Below are 23,908 nucleotides of genomic sequence, written 5' to 3' on the forward strand. Positions count from 1 at the left end.
ACTCCCATTAACCCCTGACTATACCGGGGATACGCTTATCACAATGCCTTTCTGGTCTGTGCTGAAGCAGGACATTCTGGCAGCCAAGTGGCTTGACCTTTATTAGTGAGCCTGATTACCCCCTCTCGGAACCACAGACTTAGAAATCGCCAGCTCATATACAGTGCATAAAATATATTTAAATATATACCCTTATACACCATTTTAATAAAAAATATCACAAAATTCTTCTAAGTCCCTCGGGAAGAGTGAAAGATGCGCACGTTCATTTTCAGAGCTGCTAGACCTTCCTATAAGAAGTTAGCCAAAAAGTAGCTTCGAAAAACGCTTAGGTTAAGTTTGAGAGTTGCTTCTAATGTACCAAAGCTGGACTTAGACATAATTTCACTCTCACAACATTATGGCTGGTTGGAGACAGTCCGAACCACAAGTACCGGGTCCATGGTTCTGGGCGTATACTGGGGGGACGGGGGGGACTCCCATTAACCCCTGACTATACCGGGGATACGCTTATCACAATGCCTTTCTGGTCTGTGCTGAAGCAGGGCATTCTGGCAGCCAAGTGGCTTGACCTTTATTAGTGATCCTGGTTACCCCCTCTCGGAACCACAGACTTCGAAATCGCCAGCTCATATACAGTGCATAAAATATATTTAAATATATACCCTAATACACCATTTCAATAAAAAATATCACAAAATTATTCTACAGTAAGTCCCTCGGGAAGAGTGAAAGATGCGCACGTTCATTTTCAGAGCTCCTAGACCTTCCTATAAGAAGTTAGCCAAAAAGTAGCTTCGAAAAACGCTTAGGTTAAGTTTGAGAGTTGCTTCTAATGTACCAAAGCTGGACTTAGACATAATTTCACTCTCACAACATTATGGCTGGTTGGAGACAGTCCGAACCACAAGTACCGGGTCCATGGTTCTGGGCGTATACTGGGGGGACGGGGACGACTCCCATTAACCCCTGACTATACCGGGGATACGCTTATCACAATGCCTTTCTGGTCTGTGCTGAAGCAGGGCATTCTGGCAGCCAAGTGGCTTGACCTTTATTAGTGATCCTGGTTACCCCCTCTCGGAACCACAGACTTCGAAATCGCCAGCTCATATACAGTGCATAAAATATATTTAAATATATACCCTAATACACCATTTTAATAAAAAATATCACAAAATTCTTCTAAGTCCCTCGGAAAGAGTGAAAGATGCGCACGTTCATTTTCAGAGCTCCTAGACGTTCCTATAAGAAGTTAGCCAAAAAGTAGCTTCGAAAAACGCTTAGGTTAAGTTTGAGAGTTGCTTCTAATGTACCAAAGCTGGACTTAGACATAATTTCACTCTCACAACATTATGGCTGGTTGGAGACAGTCCGAACCACAAGTACCGGGTCCATGGTTCTGGGCGTATACTGGGGGGACGGGGACGACTCCCATTAACCCCTGACTATACCGGGGATACGCTTATCACAATGCCTTTCTGGTCTGTGCTGAAGCAGGGCATTCTGGCAGCCAAGTGGCTTGACTTTTATTAGTGAGCCTGGTTACCCCCTCTCGGAACCACAGACTTAGAAATCGCCAGCTCATATACAGTGCATAAAATATATTTAAATATATACCCTAATACATCATTTTAATAAAAAATATCACAAAATTCTTCTAAGTCCCTCGCAAAGAGTGAAAGATGCGCACGTTCATTTTCAGAGCTCCTAGACGTTCCTATAAGAAGTTAGCCAAAAAGTAGCTTCGAAAAACGCTTAGGTTAAGTTTGAGAGTTGCTTCTAATGTACCAAAGCTGGACTTAGACATAATTTCACTCTCACAACATTATGGCTGGTTGGAGACAGTCCGAACCACAAGTACCGGGTCCATGGTTCTGGGCGTATACTGGGGGGACGGGGACGACTCCCATTAACCCCTGACTAAACCAGGGATACGCTTATCACAATGCCTTTCTGGTCTGTGCTGAAGCAGGGCATTCTGGCAGCCAAGTGGCTTGACCTTTATTAGTGATCCTGGTTACCCCCTCTCGGAACCACAGACTTAGAAATCGCCAGCTCATATACAGTGCATAAAATATATTTAAATATATACCCTAATACACCATTTTAATAAAAAATATCACAAAATTATTCTACAGTAAGTCCCTCGGGAAGAGTGAAAGATGCGCACGTTCATTTTCAGAGCTCCTAGACCTTCCTATAAGAAGTTAGCCAAAAAGTAGCTTCGAAAAACGCTTAGGTTAAGTTTGAGAGTTGCTTCTAATGTACCAAAGCTGGACTTAGACATAATTTCACTCTCACAACATTATGGCTGGTTGGAGACAGTCCGAACCACAAGTACCGGGTCCATGGTTCTTGGCGTATACTGGGGGGACGGGGACGACTCCCATTAACCCCTGACTATACCGGGGATACGCTTATCACAATGCCTTTCTGGTCTGTGCTGAAGCAGGGCATTCTGGCAGCCAAGTGGCTTGACCTTTATTAGTGATCCTGGTTACCCCCTCTCGGAACCACAGACTTCGAAATCGCCAGCTCATATACAGTGCATAAAATATATTTAAATATATACCCTAATACACCATTTTAATAAAAAATATCACAAAATTCTTCTAAGTCCCTCGGAAAGAGTGAAAGATGCGCACGTTCATTTTCAGAGCTCCTAGACCTTCTTATAAGAAGTTAGCCAAAAAGTAGCTTCGAAAAACGCTTAGGTTAAGTTTGAGAGTTGCTTCTAATGTACCAAAGCTGGACTTAGACATAATTTCACTCTCACAACATTATGGCTGGTTGGAGACAGTCCGAACCACAAGTACCGGGTCCATGGTTCTGGGCGTATACTGGGGGGACGGGGACGACTCCCATTAACCCCTGACTATACCGGGGATACGCTTATCACAATGCCTTTCTGGTCTGTGCTGAAGCAGGGCATTCTGGCAGCCAAGTGGCTTGACCTTTATTAGTGATCCTGGTTACCCCCTCTCGGAACCACAGACTTCGAAATCGCCAGCTCATATACAGTGCATAAAATATATTTAAATATATACCCTAATACACCATTTTAATAAAAAATATCACAAAATTCTTCTAAGTCCCCCGGAAAGAGTGAAAGATGCGCACGTTCATTTTCAGAGCTCCTAGACGTTCCTATAAGAAGTTAGCCAAAAAGTAGCTTCGAAAAACGCTTAGGTTAAGTTTGAGAGTTGCTTCTAATGTACCAAAGCTGGACTTAGACATAATTTCACTCTCACAACATTATGGCTGGTTGGAGACAGTCCGAACCACAAGTACCGGGTCCATGGTTCTGGGCGTATACTGGGGGGACGGGGACGACTCCCATTAACCCCTGACTATACCGGGGATACGCTTATCACAATGCCTTTCTGGTCTGTGCTGAAGCAGGGCATTCTGGCAGCCAAGTGGCTTGACTTTTATTAGTGAGCCTGGTTACCCCCTCTCGGAACCACAGACTTAGAAATCGCCAGCTCATATACAGTGCATAAAATATATTTAAATATATACCCTAATACATCATTTTAATAAAAAATATCACAAAATTCTTCTAAGTCCCTCGCAAAGAGTGAAAGATGCGCACGTTCATTTTCAGAGCTCCTAGACGTTCCTATAAGAAGTTAGCCAAAAAGTAGCTTCGAAAAACGCTTAGGTTAAGTTTGAGAGTTGCTTCTAATGTACCAAAGCTGGACTTAGACATAATTTCACTCTCACAACATTATGGCTGGTTGGAGACAGTCCGAACCACAAGTACCGGGTCCATGGTTCTGGGCGTATACTGGGGGGACGGGGACGACTCCCATTAACCCCTGACTATACCGGGGATACGCTTATCACAATGCCTTTCTGGTCTGTGCTGAAGCAGGACATTCTGGCAGCCAAGTGGCTTGACCTTTATTAGTGAGCCTGATTACCCCCTCTCGGAACCACAGACTTAGAAATCGCCAGCTCATATACAGTGCATAAAATATATTTAAATATATACCCTTATACACCATTTTAATAAAAAATATCACAAAATTCTTCTAAGTCCCTCGGGAAGAGTGAAAGATGCGCACGTTCATTTTCAGAGCTGCTAGACCTTCCTATAAGAAGTTAGCCAAAAAGTAGCTTCGAAAAACGCTTAGGTTAAGTTTGAGAGTTGCTTCTAATGTACCAAAGCTGGACTTAGACATAATTTCACTCTCACAACATTATGGCTGGTTGGAGACAGTCCGAACCACAAGTACCGGGTCCATGGTTCTGGGCGTATACTGGGGGGACGGGGGGGACTCCCATTAACCCCTGACTATACCGGGGATACGCTTATCACAATGCCTTTCTGGTCTGTGCTGAAGCAGGGCATTCTGGCAGCCAAGTGGCTTGACCTTTATTAGTGATCCTGGTTACCCCCTCTCGGAACCACAGACTTCGAAATCGCCAGCTCATATACAGTGCATAAAATATATTTAAATATATACCCTAATACACCATTTCAATAAAAAATATCACAAAATTATTCTACAGTAAGTCCCTCGGGAAGAGTGAAAGATGCGCACGTTCATTTTCAGAGCTCCTAGACCTTCCTATAAGAAGTTAGCCAAAAAGTAGCTTCGAAAAACGCTTAGGTTAAGTTTGAGAGTTGCTTCTAATGTACCAAAGCTGGACTTAGACATAATTTCACTCTCACAACATTATGGCTGGTTGGAGACAGTCCGAACCACAAGTACCGGGTCCATGGTTCTGGGCGTATACTGGGGGGACGGGGACGACTCCCATTAACCCCTGACTATACCGGGGATACGCTTATCACAATGCCTTTCTGGTCTGTGCTGAAGCAGGGCATTCTGGCAGCCAAGTGGCTTGACCTTTATTAGTGATCCTGGTTACCCCCTCTCGGAACCACAGACTTCGAAATCGCCAGCTCATATACAGTGCATAAAATATATTTAAATATATACCCTAATACACCATTTTAATAAAAAATATCACAAAATTCTTCTAAGTCCCTCGGAAAGAGTGAAAGATGCGCACGTTCATTTTCAGAGCTCCTAGACGTTCCTATAAGAAGTTAGCCAAAAAGTAGCTTCGAAAAACGCTTAGGTTAAGTTTGAGAGTTGCTTCTAATGTACCAAAGCTGGACTTAGACATAATTTCACTCTCACAACATTATGGCTGGTTGGAGACAGTCCGAACCACAAGTACCGGGTCCATGGTTCTGGGCGTATACTGGGGGGACGGGGACGACTCCCATTAACCCCTGACTATACCGGGGATACGCTTATCACAATGCCTTTCTGGTCTGTGCTGAAGCAGGGCATTCTGGCAGCCAAGTGGCTTGACTTTTATTAGTGAGCCTGGTTACCCCCTCTCGGAACCACAGACTTAGAAATCGCCAGCTCATATACAGTGCATAAAATATATTTAAATATATACCCTAATACATCATTTTAATAAAAAATATCACAAAATTCTTCTAAGTCCCTCGCAAAGAGTGAAAGATGCGCACGTTCATTTTCAGAGCTCCTAGACGTTCCTATAAGAAGTTAGCCAAAAAGTAGCTTCGAAAAACGCTTAGGTTAAGTTTGAGAGTTGCTTCTAATGTACCAAAGCTGGACTTAGACATAATTTCACTCTCACAACATTATGGCTGGTTGGAGACAGTCCGAACCACAAGTACCGGGTCCATGGTTCTGGGCGTATACTGGGGGGACGGGGACGACTCCCATTAACCCCTGACTATACCGGGGATACGCTTATCACAATGCCTTTCTGGTCTGTGCTGAAGCAGGGCATTCTGGCAGCCAAGTGGCTTGACCTTTATTAGTGAGCCTGGTTACCCCCTCTCGGAACCACAGACTTAGAAATCGCCAGCTCATATACAGTGCATAAAATATATTTAAATATATACCCTAATACACCATTTTAATAAAAAATATCACAAAATGATTCTAAGTCCCTCGGGAAGAGTAAAAGATGCGCACGTTCATTTTCAGAGCTCCTAGACCTTCCTATAAGAAGTTAGCCAAAAAGTAGCTTCGAAAAACGCTTAGGTTAAGTTTGAGAGTTGCTTCTAATGTACCAAAGCTGGACTTAGACATAATTTCACTCTCACAACATTATGGCTGGTTGGAGACAGTCCGAACCACAAGTACCGGGTCCATGGTTCTGGGCGTATACTGGGGGGACGGGGACGACTCCCATTAACCCCTGACTATACCGGGGATACGCTTATCACAATGCCTTTCTGGTCTGTGCTGAAGCAGGGCATTCTGGCAGCCAAGTGGCTTGACATTTATTAGTGATCCTGGTTACCCCCTCTCGGAACCACAGACTTAGAAATCGCCAGCTCATATACAGTGCATAAAATATATTTAAATATATACCCTAATACACCATTTTAATAAAAAATATCACAAAATTATTCTAAGTCCCTCGGGAAGAGTGAAAGATGCGCACGTTCATTTTCAGAGCTCCTAGACCTTCCTATAAGAAGTTAGCCAAAAAGTAGCTTCGAAAAACGCTTAGGTTAAGTTTGAGAGTTGCTTCTAATGTACCAAAGCTGGACATAGACATAATTTCACTCTCACAACATTATGGCTGGTTGGAGACAGTCCGAACCACAAGTACCGGGTCCATGGTTCTGGGCGTATACTGGGGGGACGGGGACGACTCCCATTAACCCCTGACTATACCGGGGATACGCTTATCACAATGCCTTTCTGGTCTGTGCTGAAGCAGGGCATTCTGGCAGCCAAGTGGCTTGACTTTTATTAGTGATCCTGGTTACCCCCTCTCGGAACCACAGACTTAGAAATCGCCAGCTCATATACAGTGCATAAAATATATTTAAATATATACCCTAATACACCATTTTAATAAAAAATATCACAAAATTATTCTAAGTCCCTCGGAAAGAGTGAAAGATGCGCACGTTCATTTTCAGAGCTCCTAGACGTTCCTATAAGAAGTTAGCCAAAAAGTAGCTTCGAAAAACGCTTAGGTTAAGTTTGAGAGTTGCTTCTAATGTACCAAAGCTGGACTTAGACATAATTTCACTCTCACAACATTATGGCTGGTTGGAGACAGTCCGAACCACAAGTACCGGGTCCATGGTTCTGGGCGTATACTGGGGGGACGGGGACGACTCCCATTAACCCCTGACTAAACCAGGGATACGCTTATCACAATGCCTTTCTGGTCTGTGCTGAAGCAGGGCATTCTGGCAGCCAAGTGGCTTGACATTTATTAGTGATCCTGGTTACCCCCTCTCGGAACCACAGACTTAGAAATCGCCAGCTCATATACAGTGCATAAAATATATTTAAATATATACCCTAATACACCATTTTAATAAAAAATATCACAAAATTATTCTAAGTCCCTCGGGAAGAGTGAAAGATGCGCACGTTCATTTTCAGAGCTCCTAGACCTTCCTATAAGAAGTTAGCCAAAAAGTAGCTTCGAAAAACGCTTAGGTTAAGTTTGAGAGTTGCTTCTAATGTACCAAAGCTGGACATAGACATAATTTCACTCTCACAACATTATGGCTGGTTGGAGACAGTCCGAACCACAAGTACCGGGTCCATGGTTCTGGGCGTATACTGGGGGGACGGGGACGACTCCCATTAACCCCTGACTATACCGGGGATACGCTTATCACAATGCCTTTCTGGTCTGTGCTGAAGCAGGGCATTCTGGCAGCCAAGTGGCTTGACTTTTATTAGTGATCCTGGTTACCCCCTCTCGGAACCACAGACTTAGAAATCGCCAGCTCATATACAGTGCATAAAATATATTTAAATATATACCCTAATACACCATTTTAATAAAAAATATCACAAAATTATTCTAAGTCCCTCGGAAAGAGTGAAAGATGCGCACGTTCATTTTCAGAGCTCCTAGACGTTCCTATAAGAAGTTAGCCAAAAAGTAGCTTCGAAAAACGCTTAGGTTAAGTTTGAGAGTTGCTTCTAATGTACCAAAGCTGGACTTAGACATAATTTCACTCTCACAACATTATGGCTGGTTGGAGACAGTCCGAACCACAAGTACCGGGTCCATGGTTCTGGGCGTATACTGGGGGGACGGGGACGACTCCCATTAACCCCTGACTAAACCAGGGATACGCTTATCACAATGCCTTTCTGGTCTGTGCTGAAGCAGGGCATTCTGGCAGCCAAGTGGCTTGACCTTTATTAGTGATCCTGGTTACCCCCTCTCGGAACCACAGACTTAGAAATCGCCAGCTCATATACAGTGCATAAAATATATTTAAATATATACCCTAATACACCATTTCAATAAAAAATATCACAAAATTATTCTACAGTAAGTCCCTCGGGAAGAGTGAAAGATGCGCACGTTCATTTTCAGAGCTCCTAGACCTTCCTATAAGAAGTTAGCCAAAAAGTAGCTTCGAAAAACGCTTAGGTTAAGTTTGAGAGTTGCTTCTAATGTACCAAAGCTGGACTTAGACATAATTTCACTCTCACAACATTATGGCTGGTTGGAGACAGTCCGAACCACAAGTACCGGGTCCATGGTTCTGGGCGTATACTGGGGGGACGGGGACGACTCCCATTAACCCCTGATTATACCGGGGATACGCTTATCACAATGCCTTTCTGGTCTGTGCTGAAGCAGGGCATTCTGGCAGCCAAGTGGCTTGACCTTTATTAGTGATCCTGGTTACCCCCTCTCGGAACCACAGACTTCGAAATCGCCAGCTCATATACAGTGCATAAAATATATTTAAATATATACCCTAATACACCATTTTAATAACAAATATCACAAAATTCTTCTAAGTCCCTCGGAAAGAGTGAAAGATGCGCACATTCATTTTCAGAGCTCCTAGACGTTCCTATAAGAAGTTAGCCAAAAAGTAGCTTCGAAAAACGCTTAGGTTAAGTTTGAGAGTTGCTTCTAATGTACCAAAGCTGGACATAGACATAATTTCACTCTCACAACATTATGGCTGGTTGGAGACAGTCCGAACCACAAGTACCGGGTCCATGGTTCTGGGCGTATACTGGGGGGACGGGGACGACTCCCATTAACCCCTGACTATACCGGGGATACGCTTATCACAATGCCTTTCTGGTCTGTGCTGAAGCAGGGCATTCTGGCAGCCAAGTGGCTTGACTTTTATTAGTGATCCTGGTTACCCCCTCTCGGAACCACAGACTTAGAAATCGCCAGCTCATATACAGTGCATAAAATATATTTAAATATATACCCTAATACACCATTTTAATAAAAAATATCACAAAATGATTCTAAGTCCCTCGGGAAGAGTAAAAGATGCGCACGTTCATTTTCAGAGCTCCTAGACCTTCCTATAAGAAGTTAGCCAAAAAGTAGCTTCGAAAAACGCTTAGGTTAAGTTTGAGAGTTGCTTCTAATGTACCAAAGCTGGACTTAGACATAATTTCACTCTCACAACATTATGGCTGGTAGGAGACAGTCCGAACCACAAGTACCGGGTCCATGGTTCTGGGCGTATACTGGGGGGACGGGGACGACTCCCATTAACCCCTGACTATACCGGGGATACGCTTATCACAATGCCTTTCTGGTCTGTGCTGAAGCAGGGCATTCTGGCAGCCAAGTGGCTTGACATTTATTAGTGATCCTGGTTACCCCCTCTCGGAACCACAGACTTAGAAATCGCCAGCTCATATACAGTGCATAAAATATATTTAAATATATACCCTAATACACCATTTTAATAAAAAATATCACAAAATTATTCTAAGTCCCTCGGGAAGAGTGAAAGATGCGCACGTTCATTTTCAGAGCTCCTAGACCTTCCTATAAGAAGTTAGCCAAAAAGTAGCTTCGAAAAACGCTTAGGTTAAGTTTGAGAGTTGCTTCTAATGTACCAAAGCTGGACATAGACATAATTTCACTCTCACAACATTATGGCTGGTTGGAGACAGTCCGAACCACAAGTACCGGGTCCATGGTTCTGGGCGTATACTGGGGGGACGGGGACGACTCCCATTAACCCCTGACTATACCGGGGATACGCTTATCACAATGCCTTTCTGGTCTGTGCTGAAGCAGGGCATTCTGGCAGCCAAGTGGCTTGACTTTTATTAGTGATCCTGGTTACCCCCTCTCGGAACCACAGACTTAGAAATCGCCAGCTCATATACAGTGCATAAAATATATTTAAATATATACCCTAATACACCATTTTAATAAAAAATATCACAAAATTATTCTAAGTCCCTCGGAAAGAGTGAAAGATGCGCACGTTCATTTTCAGAGCTCCTAGACGTTCCTATAAGAAGTTAGCCAAAAAGTAGCTTCGAAAAACGCTTAGGTTAAGTTTGAGAGTTGCTTCTAATGTACCAAAGCTGGACTTAGACATAATTTCACTCTCACAACATTATGGCTGGTTGGAGACAGTCCGAACCACAAGTACCGGGTCCATGGTTCTGGGCGTATACTGGGGGGACGGGGACGACTCCCATTAACCCCTGACTAAACCAGGGATACGCTTATCACAATGCCTTTCTGGTCTGTGCTGAAGCAGGGCATTCTGGCAGCCAAGTGGCTTGACCTTTATTAGTGATCCTGGTTACCCCCTCTCGGAACCACAGACTTAGAAATCGCCAGCTCATATACAGTGCATAAAATATATTTAAATATATACCCTAATACACCATTTCAATAAAAAATATCACAAAATTATTCTACAGTAAGTCCCTCGGGAAGAGTGAAAGATGCGCACGTTCATTTTCAGAGCTCCTAGACCTTCCTATAAGAAGTTAGCCAAAAAGTAGCTTCGAAAAACGCTTAGGTTAAGTTTGAGAGTTGCTTCTAATGTACCAAAGCTGGACTTAGACATAATTTCACTCTCACAACATTATGGCTGGTTGGAGACAGTCCGAACCACAAGTACCGGGTCCATGGTTCTGGGCGTATACTGGGGGGACGGGGACGACTCCCATTAACCCCTGATTATACCGGGGATACGCTTATCACAATGCCTTTCTGGTCTGTGCTGAAGCAGGGCATTCTGGCAGCCAAGTGGCTTGACCTTTATTAGTGATCCTGGTTACCCCCTCTCGGAACCACAGACTTCGAAATCGCCAGCTCATATACAGTGCATAAAATATATTTAAATATATACCCTAATACACCATTTTAATAACAAATATCACAAAATTCTTCTAAGTCCCTCGGAAAGAGTGAAAGATGCGCACATTCATTTTCAGAGCTCCTAGACGTTCCTATAAGAAGTTAGCCAAAAAGTAGCTTCGAAAAACGCTTAGGTTAAGTTTGAGAGTTGCTTCTAATGTACCAAAGCTGGACATAGACATAATTTCACTCTCACAACATTATGGCTGGTTGGAGACAGTCCGAACCACAAGTACCGGGTCCATGGTTCTGGGCGTATACTGGGGGGACGGGGACGACTCCCATTAACCCCTGACTATACCGGGGATACGCTTATCACAATGCCTTTCTGGTCTGTGCTGAAGCAGGGCATTCTGGCAGCCAAGTGGCTTGACTTTTATTAGTGATCCTGGTTACCCCCTCTCGGAACCACAGACTTAGAAATCGCCAGCTCATATACAGTGCATAAAATATATTTAAATATATACCCTAATACACCATTTTAATAAAAAATATCACAAAATGATTCTAAGTCCCTCGGGAAGAGTAAAAGATGCGCACGTTCATTTTCAGAGCTCCTAGACCTTCCTATAAGAAGTTAGCCAAAAAGTAGCTTCGAAAAACGCTTAGGTTAAGTTTGAGAGTTGCTTCTAATGTACCAAAGCTGGACTTAGACATAATTTCACTCTCACAACATTATGGCTGGTTGGAGACAGTCCGAACCACAAGTACCGGGTCCATGGTTCTGGGCGTATACTGGGGGGACGGGGACGACTCCCATTAACCCCTGACTATACCGGGGATACGCTTATCACAATGCCTTTCTGGTCTGTGCTGAAGCAGGGCATTCTGGCAGCCAAGTGGCTTGACATTTATTAGTGATCCTGGTTACCCCCTCTCGGAACCACAGACTTAGAAATCGCCAGCTCATATACAGTGCATAAAATATATTTAAATATATACCCTAATACACCATTTTAATAAAAAATATCACAAAATTATTCTAAGTCCCTCGGGAAGAGTGAAAGATGCGCACGTTCATTTTCAGAGCTCCTAGACCTTCCTATAAGAAGTTAGCCAAAAAGTAGCTTCGAAAAACGCTTAGGTTAAGTTTGAGAGTTGCTTCTAATGTACCAAAGCTGGACATAGACATAATTTCACTCTCACAACATTATGGCTGGTTGGAGACAGTCCGAACCACAAGTACCGGGTCCATGGTTCTGGGCGTATACTGGGGGGACGGGGACGACTCCCATTAACCCCTGACTATACCGGGGATACGCTTATCACAATGCCTTTCTGGTCTGTGCTGAAGCAGGGCATTCTGGCAGCCAAGTGGCTTGACTTTTATTAGTGATCCTGGTTACCCCCTCTCGGAACCACAGACTTAGAAATCGCCAGCTCATATACAGTGCATAAAATATATTTAAATATATACCCTAATACACCATTTTAATAAAAAATATCACAAAATTATTCTAAGTCCCTCGGAAAGAGTGAAAGATGCGCACGTTCATTTTCAGAGCTCCTAGACGTTCCTATAAGAAGTTAGCCAAAAAGTAGCTTCGAAAAACGCTTAGGTTAAGTTTGAGAGTTGCTTCTAATGTACCAAAGCTGGACTTAGACATAATTTCACTCTCACAACATTATGGCTGGTTGGAGACAGTCCGAACCACAAGTACCGGGTCCATGGTTCTGGGCGTATACTGGGGGGACGGGGACGACTCCCATTAACCCCTGACTAAACCAGGGATACGCTTATCACAATGCCTTTCTGGTCTGTGCTGAAGCAGGGCATTCTGGCAGCCAAGTGGCTTGACCTTTATTAGTGATCCTGGTTACCCCCTCTCGGAACCACAGACTTAGAAATCGCCAGCTCATATACAGTGCATAAAATATATTTAAATATATACCCTAATACACCATTTCAATAAAAAATATCACAAAATTATTCTACAGTAAGTCCCTCGGGAAGAGTGAAAGATGCGCACGTTCATTTTCAGAGCTCCTAGACCTTCCTATAAGAAGTTAGCCAAAAAGTAGCTTCGAAAAACGCTTAGGTTAAGTTTGAGAGTTGCTTCTAATGTACCAAAGCTGGACTTAGACATAATTTCACTCTCACAACATTATGGCTGGTTGGAGACAGTCCGAACCACAAGTACCGGGTCCATGGTTCTGGGCGTATACTGGGGGGACGGGGACGACTCCCATTAACCCCTGATTATACCGGGGATACGCTTATCACAATGCCTTTCTGGTCTGTGCTGAAGCAGGGCATTCTGGCAGCCAAGTGGCTTGACCTTTATTAGTGATCCTGGTTACCCCCTCTCGGAACCACAGACTTCGAAATCGCCAGCTCATATACAGTGCATAAAATATATTTAAATATATACCCTAATACACCATTTTAATAACAAATATCACAAAATTCTTCTAAGTCCCTCGGAAAGAGTGAAAGATGCGCACATTCATTTTCAGAGCTCCTAGACGTTCCTATAAGAAGTTAGCCAAAAAGTAGCTTCGAAAAACGCTTAGGTTAAGTTTGAGAGTTGCTTCTAATGTACCAAAGCTGGACATAGACATAATTTCACTCTCACAACATTATGGCTGGTTGGAGACAGTCCGAACCACAAGTACCGGGTCCATGGTTCTGGGCGTATACTGGGGGGACGGGGACGACTCCCATTAACCCCTGACTATACCGGGGATACGCTTATCACAATGCCTTTCTGGTCTGTGCTGAAGCAGGGCATTCTGGCAGCCAAGTGGCTTGACTTTTATTAGTGATCCTGGTTACCCCCTCTCGGAACCACAGACTTAGAAATCGCCAGCTCATATACAGTGCATAAAATATATTTAAATATATACCCTAATACACCATTTTAATAAAAAATATCACAAAATTCTTCTAAGTCCCTCGGAAAGAGTGAAAGATGCGCACGTTCATTTTCAGAGCTCCTAGACGTTCCTATAAGAAGTTAGCCAAAAAGTAGCTTCGAAAAACGCTTAGGTTAAGTTTGAGAGTTGCTTCTAATGTACCAAAGCTGGACTTAGACATAATTTCACTCTCACAACATTATGGCTGGTTGGAGACAGTCCGAACCACAAGTACCGGGTCCATGGTTCTGGGCGTATACTGGGGGGACGGGGACGACTCCCATTAACCCCTGACTAAACCAGGGATACGCTTATCACAATGCCTTTCTGGTCTGTGCTGAAGCAGGGCATTCTGGCAGCCAAGTGGCTTGACCTTTATTAGTGATCCTGGTTACCCCCTCTCGGAACCACAGACTTAGAAATCGCCAGCTCATATACAGTGCATAAAATATATTTAAATATATACCCTAATACACCATTTCAATAAAAAATATCACAAAATTATTCTACAGTAAGTCCCTCGGGAAGAGTGAAAGATGCGCACGTTCATTTTCAGAGCTCCTAGACCTTCCTATAAGAAGTTAGCCAAAAAGTAGCTTCGAAAAACGCTTAGGTTAAGTTTGAGAGTTGCTTCTAATGTACCAAAGCTGGACTTAGACATAATTTCACTCTCACAACATTATGGCTGGTTGGAGACAGTCCGAACCACAAGTACCGGGTCCATGGTTCTGGGCGTATACTGGGGGGACGGGGACGACTCCCATTAACCCCTGATTATACCGGGGATACGCTTATCACAATGCCTTTCTGGTCTGTGCTGAAGCAGGGCATTCTGGCAGCCAAGTGGCTTGACCTTTATTAGTGATCCTGGTTACCCCCTCTCGGAACCACAGACTTCGAAATCGCCAGCTCATATACAGTGCATAAAATATATTTAAATATATACCCTAATACACCATTTTAATAACAAATATCACAAAATTCTTCTAAGTCCCTCGGAAAGAGTGAAAGATGCGCACATTCATTTTCAGAGCTCCTAGACGTTCCTATAAGAAGTTAGCCAAAAAGTAGCTTCGAAAAACGCTTAGGTTAAGTTTGAGAGTTGCTTCTAATGTACCAAAGCTGGACATAGACATAATTTCACTCTCACAACATTATGGCTGGTTGGAGACAGTCCGAACCACAAGTACCGGGTCCATGGTTCTGGGCGTATACTGGGGGGACGGGGACGACTCCCATTAACCCCTGACTATACCGGGGATACGCTTATCACAATGCCTTTCTGGTCTGTGCTGAAGCAGGGCATTCTGGCAGCCAAGTGGCTTGACTTTTATTAGTGATCCTGGTTACCCCCTCTCGGAACCACAGACTTAGAAATCGCCAGCTCATATACAGTGCATAAAATATATTTAAATATATACCCTAATACACCATTTTAATAAAAAATATCACAAAATGATTCTAAGTCCCTCGGGAAGAGTAAAAGATGCGCACGTTCATTTTCAGAGCTCCTAGACCTTCCTATAAGAAGTTAGCCAAAAAGTAGCTTCGAAAAACGCTTAGGTTAAGTTTGAGAGTTGCTTCTAATGTACCAAAGCTGGACTTAGACATAATTTCACTCTCACAACATTATGGCTGGTTGGAGACAGTCCGAACCACAAGTACCGGGTCCATGGTTCTGGGCGTATACTGGGGGGACGGGGACGACTCCCATTAACCCCTGACTATACCGGGGATACGCTTATCACAATGCCTTTCTGGTCTGTGCTGAAGCAGGGCATTCTGGCAGCCAAGTGGCTTGACATTTATTAGTGATCCTGGTTACCCCCTCTCGGAACCACAGACTTAGAAATCGCCAGCTCATATACAGTGCATAAAATATATTTAAATATATACCCTAATACACCATTTTAATAAAAAATATCACAAAATTATTCTAAGTCCCTCGGGAAGAGTGAAAGATGCGCACGTTCATTTTCAGAGCTCCTAGACCTTCCTATAAGAAGTTAGCCAAAAAGTAGCTTCGAAAAACGCTTAGGTTAAGTTTGAGAGTTGCTTCTAATGTACCAAAGCTGGACATAGACATAATTTCACTCTCACAACATTATGGCTGGTTGGAGACAGTCCGAACCACAAGTACCGGGTCCATGGTTCTGGGCGTATACTGGGGGGACGGGGACGACTCCCATTAACCCCTGACTATACCGGGGATACGCTTATCACAATGCCTTTCTGGTCTGTGCTGAAGCAGGGCATTCTGGCAGCCAAGTGGCTTGACTTTTATTAGTGATCCTGGTTACCCCCTCTCGGAACCACAGACTTAGAAATCGCCAGCTCATATACAGTGCATAAAATATATTTAAATATATACCCTAATACACCATTTTAATAAAAAATATCACAAAATTATTCTAAGTCCCTCGGAAAGAGTGAAAGATGCGCACGTTCATTTTCAGAGCTCCTAGACGTTCCTATAAGAAGTTAGCCAAAAAGTAGCTTCGAAAAACGCTTAGGTTAAGTTTGAGAGTTGCTTCTAATGTACCAAAGCTGGACTTAGACATAATTTCACTCTCACAACATTATGGCTGGTTGGAGACAGTCCGAACCACAAGTACCGGGTCCATGGTTCTGGGCGTATACTGGGGGGACGGGGACGACTCCCATTAACCCCTGACTAAACCAGGGATACGCTTATCACAATGCCTTTCTGGTCTGTGCTGAAGCAGGGCATTCTGGCAGCCAAGTGGCTTGACCTTTATTAGTGATCCTGGTTACCCCCTCTCGGAACCACAGACTTAGAAATCGCCAGCTCATATACAGTGCATAAAATATATTTAAATATATACCCTAATACACCATTTCAATAAAAAATATCACAAAATTATTCTACAGTAAGTCCCTCGGGAAGAGTGAAAGATGCGCACGTTCATTTTCAGAGCTCCTAGACCTTCCTATAAGAAGTTAGCCAAAAAGTAGCTTCGAAAAACGCTTAGGTTAAGTTTGAGAGTTGCTTCTAATGTACCAAAGCTGGACTTAGACATAATTTCACTCTCACAACATTATGGCTGGTTGGAGACAGTCCGAACCACAAGTACCGGGTCCATGGTTCTGGGCGTATACTGGGGGGACGGGGACGACTCCCATTAACCCCTGATTATACCGGGGATACGCTTATCACAATGCCTTTCTGGTCTGTGCTGAAGCAGGGCATTCTGGCAGCCAAGTGGCTTGACCTTTATTAGTGATCCTGGTTACCCCCTCTCGGAACCACAGACTTCGAAATCGCCAGCTCATATACAGTGCATAAAATATATTTAAATATATACCCTAATACACCATTTTAATAACAAATATCACAAAATTCTTCTAAGTCCCTCGGAAAGAGTGAAAGATGCGCACATTCATTTTCAGAGCTCCTAGACGTTCCTATAAGAAGTTAGCCAAAAAGTAGCTTCGAAAAACGCTTAGGTTAAGTTTGAGAGTTGCTTCTAATGTACCAAAGCTGGACATAGACATAATTTCACTCTCACAACATTATGGCTGGTTGGAGACAGTCCGAACCACAAGTACCGGGTCCATGGTTCTGGGCGTATACTGGGGGGACGGGGACGACTCCCATTAACCCCTGACTATACCGGGGATACGCTTATCACAATGCCTTTCTGGTCTGTGCTGAAGCAGGGCATTCTGGCAGCCAAGTGGCTTGACCTTTATTAGTGATCCTGGTTACCCCCTCTCGGAACCACAGACTTAGAAATCGCCAGCTCATATACAGTGCATAAAATATATTTAAATATATACCCTAATACACCATTTCAATAAAAAATATCACAAAATTATTCTACAGTAAGTCCCTCGGGAAGAGTGAAAGATGCGCACGTTCATTTTCAGAGCTCCTAGACGTTCCTATAAGAAGTTAGCCAAAAAGTAGCTTCGAAAAACGCTTAGGTTAAGTTTGAGAGTTGCTTCTAATGTACCAAAGCTGGACTTAGACATAATTTCACTCTCACAACATTATGGCTGGTTGGAGACAGTCTGAACCACAAGTACCGGGTCCATGGTTCTGGGCGTATACTGGGGGGACGGGGACGACTCCCATTAACCCCTGACTATACCGGGGATACGCTTATCCCAATGCCTTTCTGGTCTGTGCTGAAGCAGGGCATTCTGGCAGCCAAGTGGCTTGACCTTTATTAGTGAGCCTGGTTACCCCCTCTCGGAACCACAGACTTAGAAATCGCCAGCTCATATACAGTGCATAAAATATATTTATATATATACCCTTAAACACCATTTTAATAAAAAATATCACAAAATAATTCCAAGTCCCTCGGGAAGAGTGAAAGACGCGCACATTCATTTTCAGAGCTCCTAGACCTTCCTATAAGAAGTTAGCCAAAAAGTAGCTTCGAAAAACGCTTAGGTTAAGTTTGAGAGTTGCTTCTAATGTACCAAAGCTGGACTTAGACATAATTTCACTCTCACAACATTATGGCTGGTTGGAGACAGTCCGAACCACAAGTACCGGGTCCATGGTTCTGGGCGTATACTGGGGGGACGGGGACGACTCCCATTAACCCCTGACTATACCGGGGATACGCTTATCACAATGCCTTTCTGGTCTGTGCTGAAGCAGGGCATTCTGGCAGCCAAGTGGCTTGACTTTTATTAGTGAGCCTGGTTACCCCCTCTCGGAACCACAGACTTAGAAATCGCCAGCTCATATACAGTGCATAAAATATATTTATATATATACCCTTAAACACCATTTTAATAAAAAATATCACAAAATAATTCCAAGTCCCTCGGGAAGAGTGAAAGACGCGCACATTCATTTTCAGAGCTCCTAGACCTTCCTATAAGAAGTTAGCCAAAAAGTAGCTTCGAAAAACGCTTAGGTTAAGTTTGAGAGTTGCTTCTAATGTACCAAAGCTGGACTTAGACATAATTTCACTCTCACAACATTATGGCTGGTTGGAGACAGTCCGAACCACAAGTACCGGGTCCATGGTTCTGGGCGTATACTGGGGGGACGGGGACGACTCCCATTAACCCCTGACTATACCGGGGATACGCTTATCACAATGCCTTTCTGGTCTGTGCTGAAGCAGGGCATTCTGGCAGCCAAGTGGCTTGACTTTTATTAGTGAGCCTGGTTACCCCCTCTCGGAACCACAGACTTAGAAATCGCCAGCTCATATACAGTGCATAAAATATATTTATATATATATACCCTTAAATACCATTTTAATAAAAAATATCACAAAATTCTTCTAAGTCCCTCGCAAAGAGTGAAAGATGCGCACGTTCATTTTCAGAGCTCCTAGACGTTCCTATAAGAAGTTAGCGAAAAAGTAGCTTCGAAAAACGCTTAGGTTAAGTTTGAGAGTTGCTTCTAATGTACCAAAGCTGGACATAGACATAATTTCACTCTCACAACATTATGGCTGGTTGGAGACAGTCCGAACCACAAGTACCGGGTCCATGGTTCTGGGCGTATACTGGGGGGACGGGGACGACTCCCATTAACCCCTGACTATACCGGGGATACGCTTATCACAATGCCTTTCTGGTCTGTGCTGAAGCAGGGCATTCTGGCAGCCAAGTGGCTTGACTTTTATTAGTGATCCTGGTTACCCCCTCTCGGAACCACAGACTTAGAAATCGCCAGCTCATATACAGTGCATAAAATATATTTAAATATATACCCTAATACACCATTTTAATAAAAAATATCACAAAATTCTTCTAAGTCCCTCGGAAAGAGTGAAAGATGCGCACGTTCATTTTCAGAGCTCCTAGACGTTCCTATAAGAAGTTAGCCAAAAAGTAGCTTCGAAAAACGCTTAGGTTAAGTTTGAGAGTTGCTTCTAATGTACCAAAGCTGGACTTAGACATAATTTCACTCTCACAACATTATGGCTGGTTGGAGACAGTCCGAACCACAAGTACCGGGTCCATGGTTCTGGGCGTATACTGGGGGGACGGGGACGACTCCCATTAACCCCTGACTAAACCAGGGATACGCTTATCACAATGCCTTTCTGGTCTGTGCTGAAGCAGGGCATTCTGGCAGCCAAGTGGCTTGACCTTTATTAGTGATCCTGGTTACCCCCTCTCGGAACCACAGACTTAGAAATCGCCAGCTCATATACAGTGCATATAATATATTTAAATATATACCCTAATACACCATTTCAATAAAAAATATCACAAAATTATTCTACAGTAAGTCCCTCGGGAAGAGTGAAAGATGCGCACGTTCATTTTCAGAGCTCCTAGACCTTCCTATAAGAAGTTAGCCAAAAAGTAGCTTCGAAAAACGCTTAGGTTAAGTTTGAGAGTTGCTTCTAATGTACCAAAGCTGGACTTAGACATAATTTCACTCTCACAACATTATGGCTGGTTGGAGACAGTCCGAACCTCAAGTACCGGGTCCATGGTTCTGGCCGTATACTGGGGGGACGGGGACGACTCCCATTAACCCCTGACTATACCGGGGATACGCTTATCACAATGCCTTTCTGGTCTGTGCTGAAGCAGGGCATTCTGGCAGCCAAGTGGCTTGACCTTTATTAGTGAGCCTGGTTACCCCCTCTCGGAACCACAGACTTAGAAATCGCCAGCTCATATACAGTGCATAAAATATATTTATATATATACCCTTAAACACCATTTTAATAAAAAATATCACAAAATTATTCCAAGTCCCTCGGGAAGAGTGAAAGACGCGCACGTTCATTTTCAGAGCTCCTAGACCTTCCTATAAGAAGTTAGCCAAAAAGTAGCTTCGAAAAACGCTTAGGTTAAGTTTGAGAGTTGCTTCTAATGTACCAAAGCTGGACTTAGACATAATTTCACTCTCACAACATTATGGCTGGTTGGAGACAGTCCGAACCACAAGTACCGGGTCCATGGTTCTGGGCGTATACTGGGGGGACGGGGACGACTCCCATTAACCCCTGACTATACCGGGGATACGCTTATCACAATGCCTTTCTGGTCTGTGCTGAAGCAGGGCATTCTGGCAGCCAAGTGGCTTGACCTTTATTAGTGATCCTGGTTACCCCCTCTCGGAACCACAGACTTAGAAATCGCCAGCTCATATACAGTGCATAAAATATATTTAAATATATACCCTAATACACCATTTTAATAAAAAATATCACAAAATTCTTCTAAGTCCCTCGGAAAGAGTGAAAGATGCGCACGTTCATTTTCGGAGCTCCTAGACGTTCCTATAAGAAGTTAGCCAAAAAGTAGCTTCGAAAAACGCTTAGGTTAAGTTTGAGAGTTGCTTCTAATGTACCAAAGCTGGACTTAGACATAATTTCACTCTCACAACATTATGGCTGGTTGGAGACAGTCCGAACCACAAGTACCGGGTCCATGGTTCTGGGCGTATACTGGGGGGACGGGGACGACTCCCATTAACCCCTGACTATACCGGGGATACGCTTATCACAATGCCTTTCTGGTCTGTGCTGAAGCAGGGCATTCTGGCAGCCAAGTGGCTTGACCTTTATTAGTGAGCCTGGTTACCCCCTCTCGGAACCACAGACTTAGAAATCGCCAGCTCATATACAGTGCATAAAATATATTTATATATATACCCTTAAACACCATTTTAATAAAAAATATCACAAAATTATTCCAAGTCCCTCGGGAAGAGTGAAAGACGCGCACGTTCATTTTCAGAGCTCCTAGACCTTCCTATAAGAAGTTAGCCAAAAAGTAGCTTCGAAAAACGCTTAGGTTAAGTTTGAGAGTTGCTTCTAATGTACCAAAGCTGGACTTAGACATAATTTCACTCTCACAACATTATGGCTGGTTGGAGACAGTCCGAACCACAAGTACCGGGTCCATGGTTCTGGGCGTATACTGGGGGGACGGGGACGACTCCCATTAACCCCTGACTATACCGGGGATACGCTTATCACAATGCCTTTCTGGTCTGTGCTGAAGCAGGGCATTCTGGCAGCCAAGTGGCTTGACATTTATTAGTGATCCTGGTTACCCCCTCTCGGAACCACAGACTTAGAAATCGCCAGCTCATATACAGTGCATAAAATATATTTAAATATATACCCTAATACACCATTTTAATAAAAAACATCACAAAATTATTCTAAGTCCCTCGGGAAGAGTGAAAGATGCGCACGTTCATTTTCAGAGCTCCTAGACCTTCCTATAAGAAGTTAGCCAAAAAGTAGCTTCGAAAAACGCTTAGGTTAAGTTTGAGAGTTGCTTCTAATGTACCAAAGCTGGACATAGACATAATTTCACTCTCACAACATTATGGCTGGTTGGAGACAGTCCGAACCACAACTACCGGGTCCATGGTTCTGGGCGTATACTGGGGGGTATCATGAGACAGCAATCTCCACCTACGGCCATACTACCTTGAAAGCGCCCGATCCCGTCAGATCTTGGAAGATAAGCAGGGTGAGGCTTGATTAGTACTGGGTTTGGAGACTGCCTGGGAATACCAGGTGCTGTGGGTGTTTTTATTTTTCGCTTCCCTAATGAAAATATACATGGCATTCCTTGCAGCAAATGAAAATGTTTCATTTCTTGCTACTTTTTTCCCGCAGTGGCAAAGAAATATATCGTTTTTTCCTCAGAAAGTTCAACACAATGCAACCTTCCAAAATAGAATTCTGACATCAAGAATTCCGTCTATAGTACATTTGAGTGCACCTGTCATTTTCTCAGTCTCTGTGTATGCATGGAGCAAGATATAGGCTCATGGATTTAAGAATGAGAGGATATCATGAGACAGCAATCTCCACCTACGGCCATACTACCTTGAAAGCGCCCGATCCCGTCAGATCTTGGAAGCTAAGCAGGGTGAGGCTTGATTAGTACTGAGTTGGTGAGACTGCCTGGGGATTCCAGGTGCTGTAGGTGTTTTTATTTTTCGCTTCCCTAATGAAAATATACATGGCATTCCTCGCAGCAAATGAAAATGTTTCATTTCTTGCTACTTTTTTCCCGCAGTGGCAAAGAAATATATCTTTTTTTCCTCTGAAAGTTCAACACAATGCAACCTTCCAAAATAGAATTCTGACATCAAGAATTCCGTCTATAGTACATTTGAGTGCACCTGTCATTTTTTCAGTCTCTGTGTATGCATGGAGCAAGATATAGGCTCATGGATTTAAGAATGAGAGGATATCATGAGACAGCAATCTCCACCTACGGCCATACTACCTTGAAAGCACCTGATCCTGTCAGATCTCGGAAGCTAAGTAGGGTGAGGATTGATTAGTACTGGGTTGGGAGACTGCCTGGGAATACCAGGTGCTGTGGGTGTTTTTATTTTTCGCTTCCCTAATGAAAATATACATGGCATTCCTTGCAGCAAATGAAAATGTTTCATTTTTTACTACTTTTTTCCCGCAGTGGCAAAGAAATATATCGTTTTTTCCTCAGAAAGTTCAACACAATGCAACCTTCCAAAATAGAATTCTGACATCAAGAATTCCGTCTATAGTACATTTGAGTGCACCTGTCATTTTCTCAGTCTCTGTGTATGCATGGAGCAAGATATAGGCTCATGGATTTAAGAATGAGAGGATATCAGGAGACAGCAATCTCCACCTACGGCCATACTACCTTGAAAGCGCCCGATCCCGTCAGATCTCGGAAGCTAAGCAGGGTGAGGCTTGATTAGTACTGGGTTGGGAGACTGCCTGGGAATACCAGGTGCTGTAGGTGTTTTTATTTTTCGCTTCCCTAATGAAAATATACATGGCATTCCTCGCAGCAAATGAAAATGTTTCATTTCTTGCTACTTTTTTCCCGCAGTGGCAAAGAAATATATCGTTTTTTCCTCAGAAAGTTCAACACAATGCAACCTTCCAAAATAGAATTCTGACATCAAGAATTCCGTCTATAGTAC

At 43.4% G+C, this 23,908-nt stretch overlaps 2 non-coding genes and 2 pseudogenes across 2 annotated transcripts; all 4 read left to right on the plus strand.

Annotated features, from left to right (window-relative positions):
• The first annotated feature begins 22,389 nt into the window (after window positions 1-22,389).
• LOC142475705 (5S ribosomal RNA) lies at window positions 22,390-22,508 on the plus strand. The gene has a single exon (XR_012791097.1). It is a non-coding gene; the product is annotated as a 5S ribosomal RNA (ribosomal RNA).
• Window positions 22,509-22,794: 286 nt separating this feature from the next.
• On the plus strand, window positions 22,795-22,914 carry LOC142475714 (5S ribosomal RNA; annotated as a pseudogene).
• Window positions 22,915-23,200: 286 nt separating this feature from the next.
• LOC142475708 (5S ribosomal RNA) lies at window positions 23,201-23,319 on the plus strand (annotated as a pseudogene).
• Window positions 23,320-23,605: 286 nt separating this feature from the next.
• On the plus strand, window positions 23,606-23,724 carry LOC142475690 (5S ribosomal RNA). Its single transcript, XR_012791082.1, has one exon. It is a non-coding gene; the product is annotated as a 5S ribosomal RNA (ribosomal RNA).
• Window positions 23,725-23,908: the final 184 nt, after the last annotated feature.

Source organism: Ascaphus truei, unplaced genomic scaffold, assembly GCF_040206685.1.
Source record: "Ascaphus truei isolate aAscTru1 unplaced genomic scaffold, aAscTru1.hap1 HAP1_SCAFFOLD_1334, whole genome shotgun sequence".
Classification (NCBI taxonomy): Eukaryota; Metazoa; Chordata; class Amphibia; order Anura; family Ascaphidae; genus Ascaphus; species Ascaphus truei.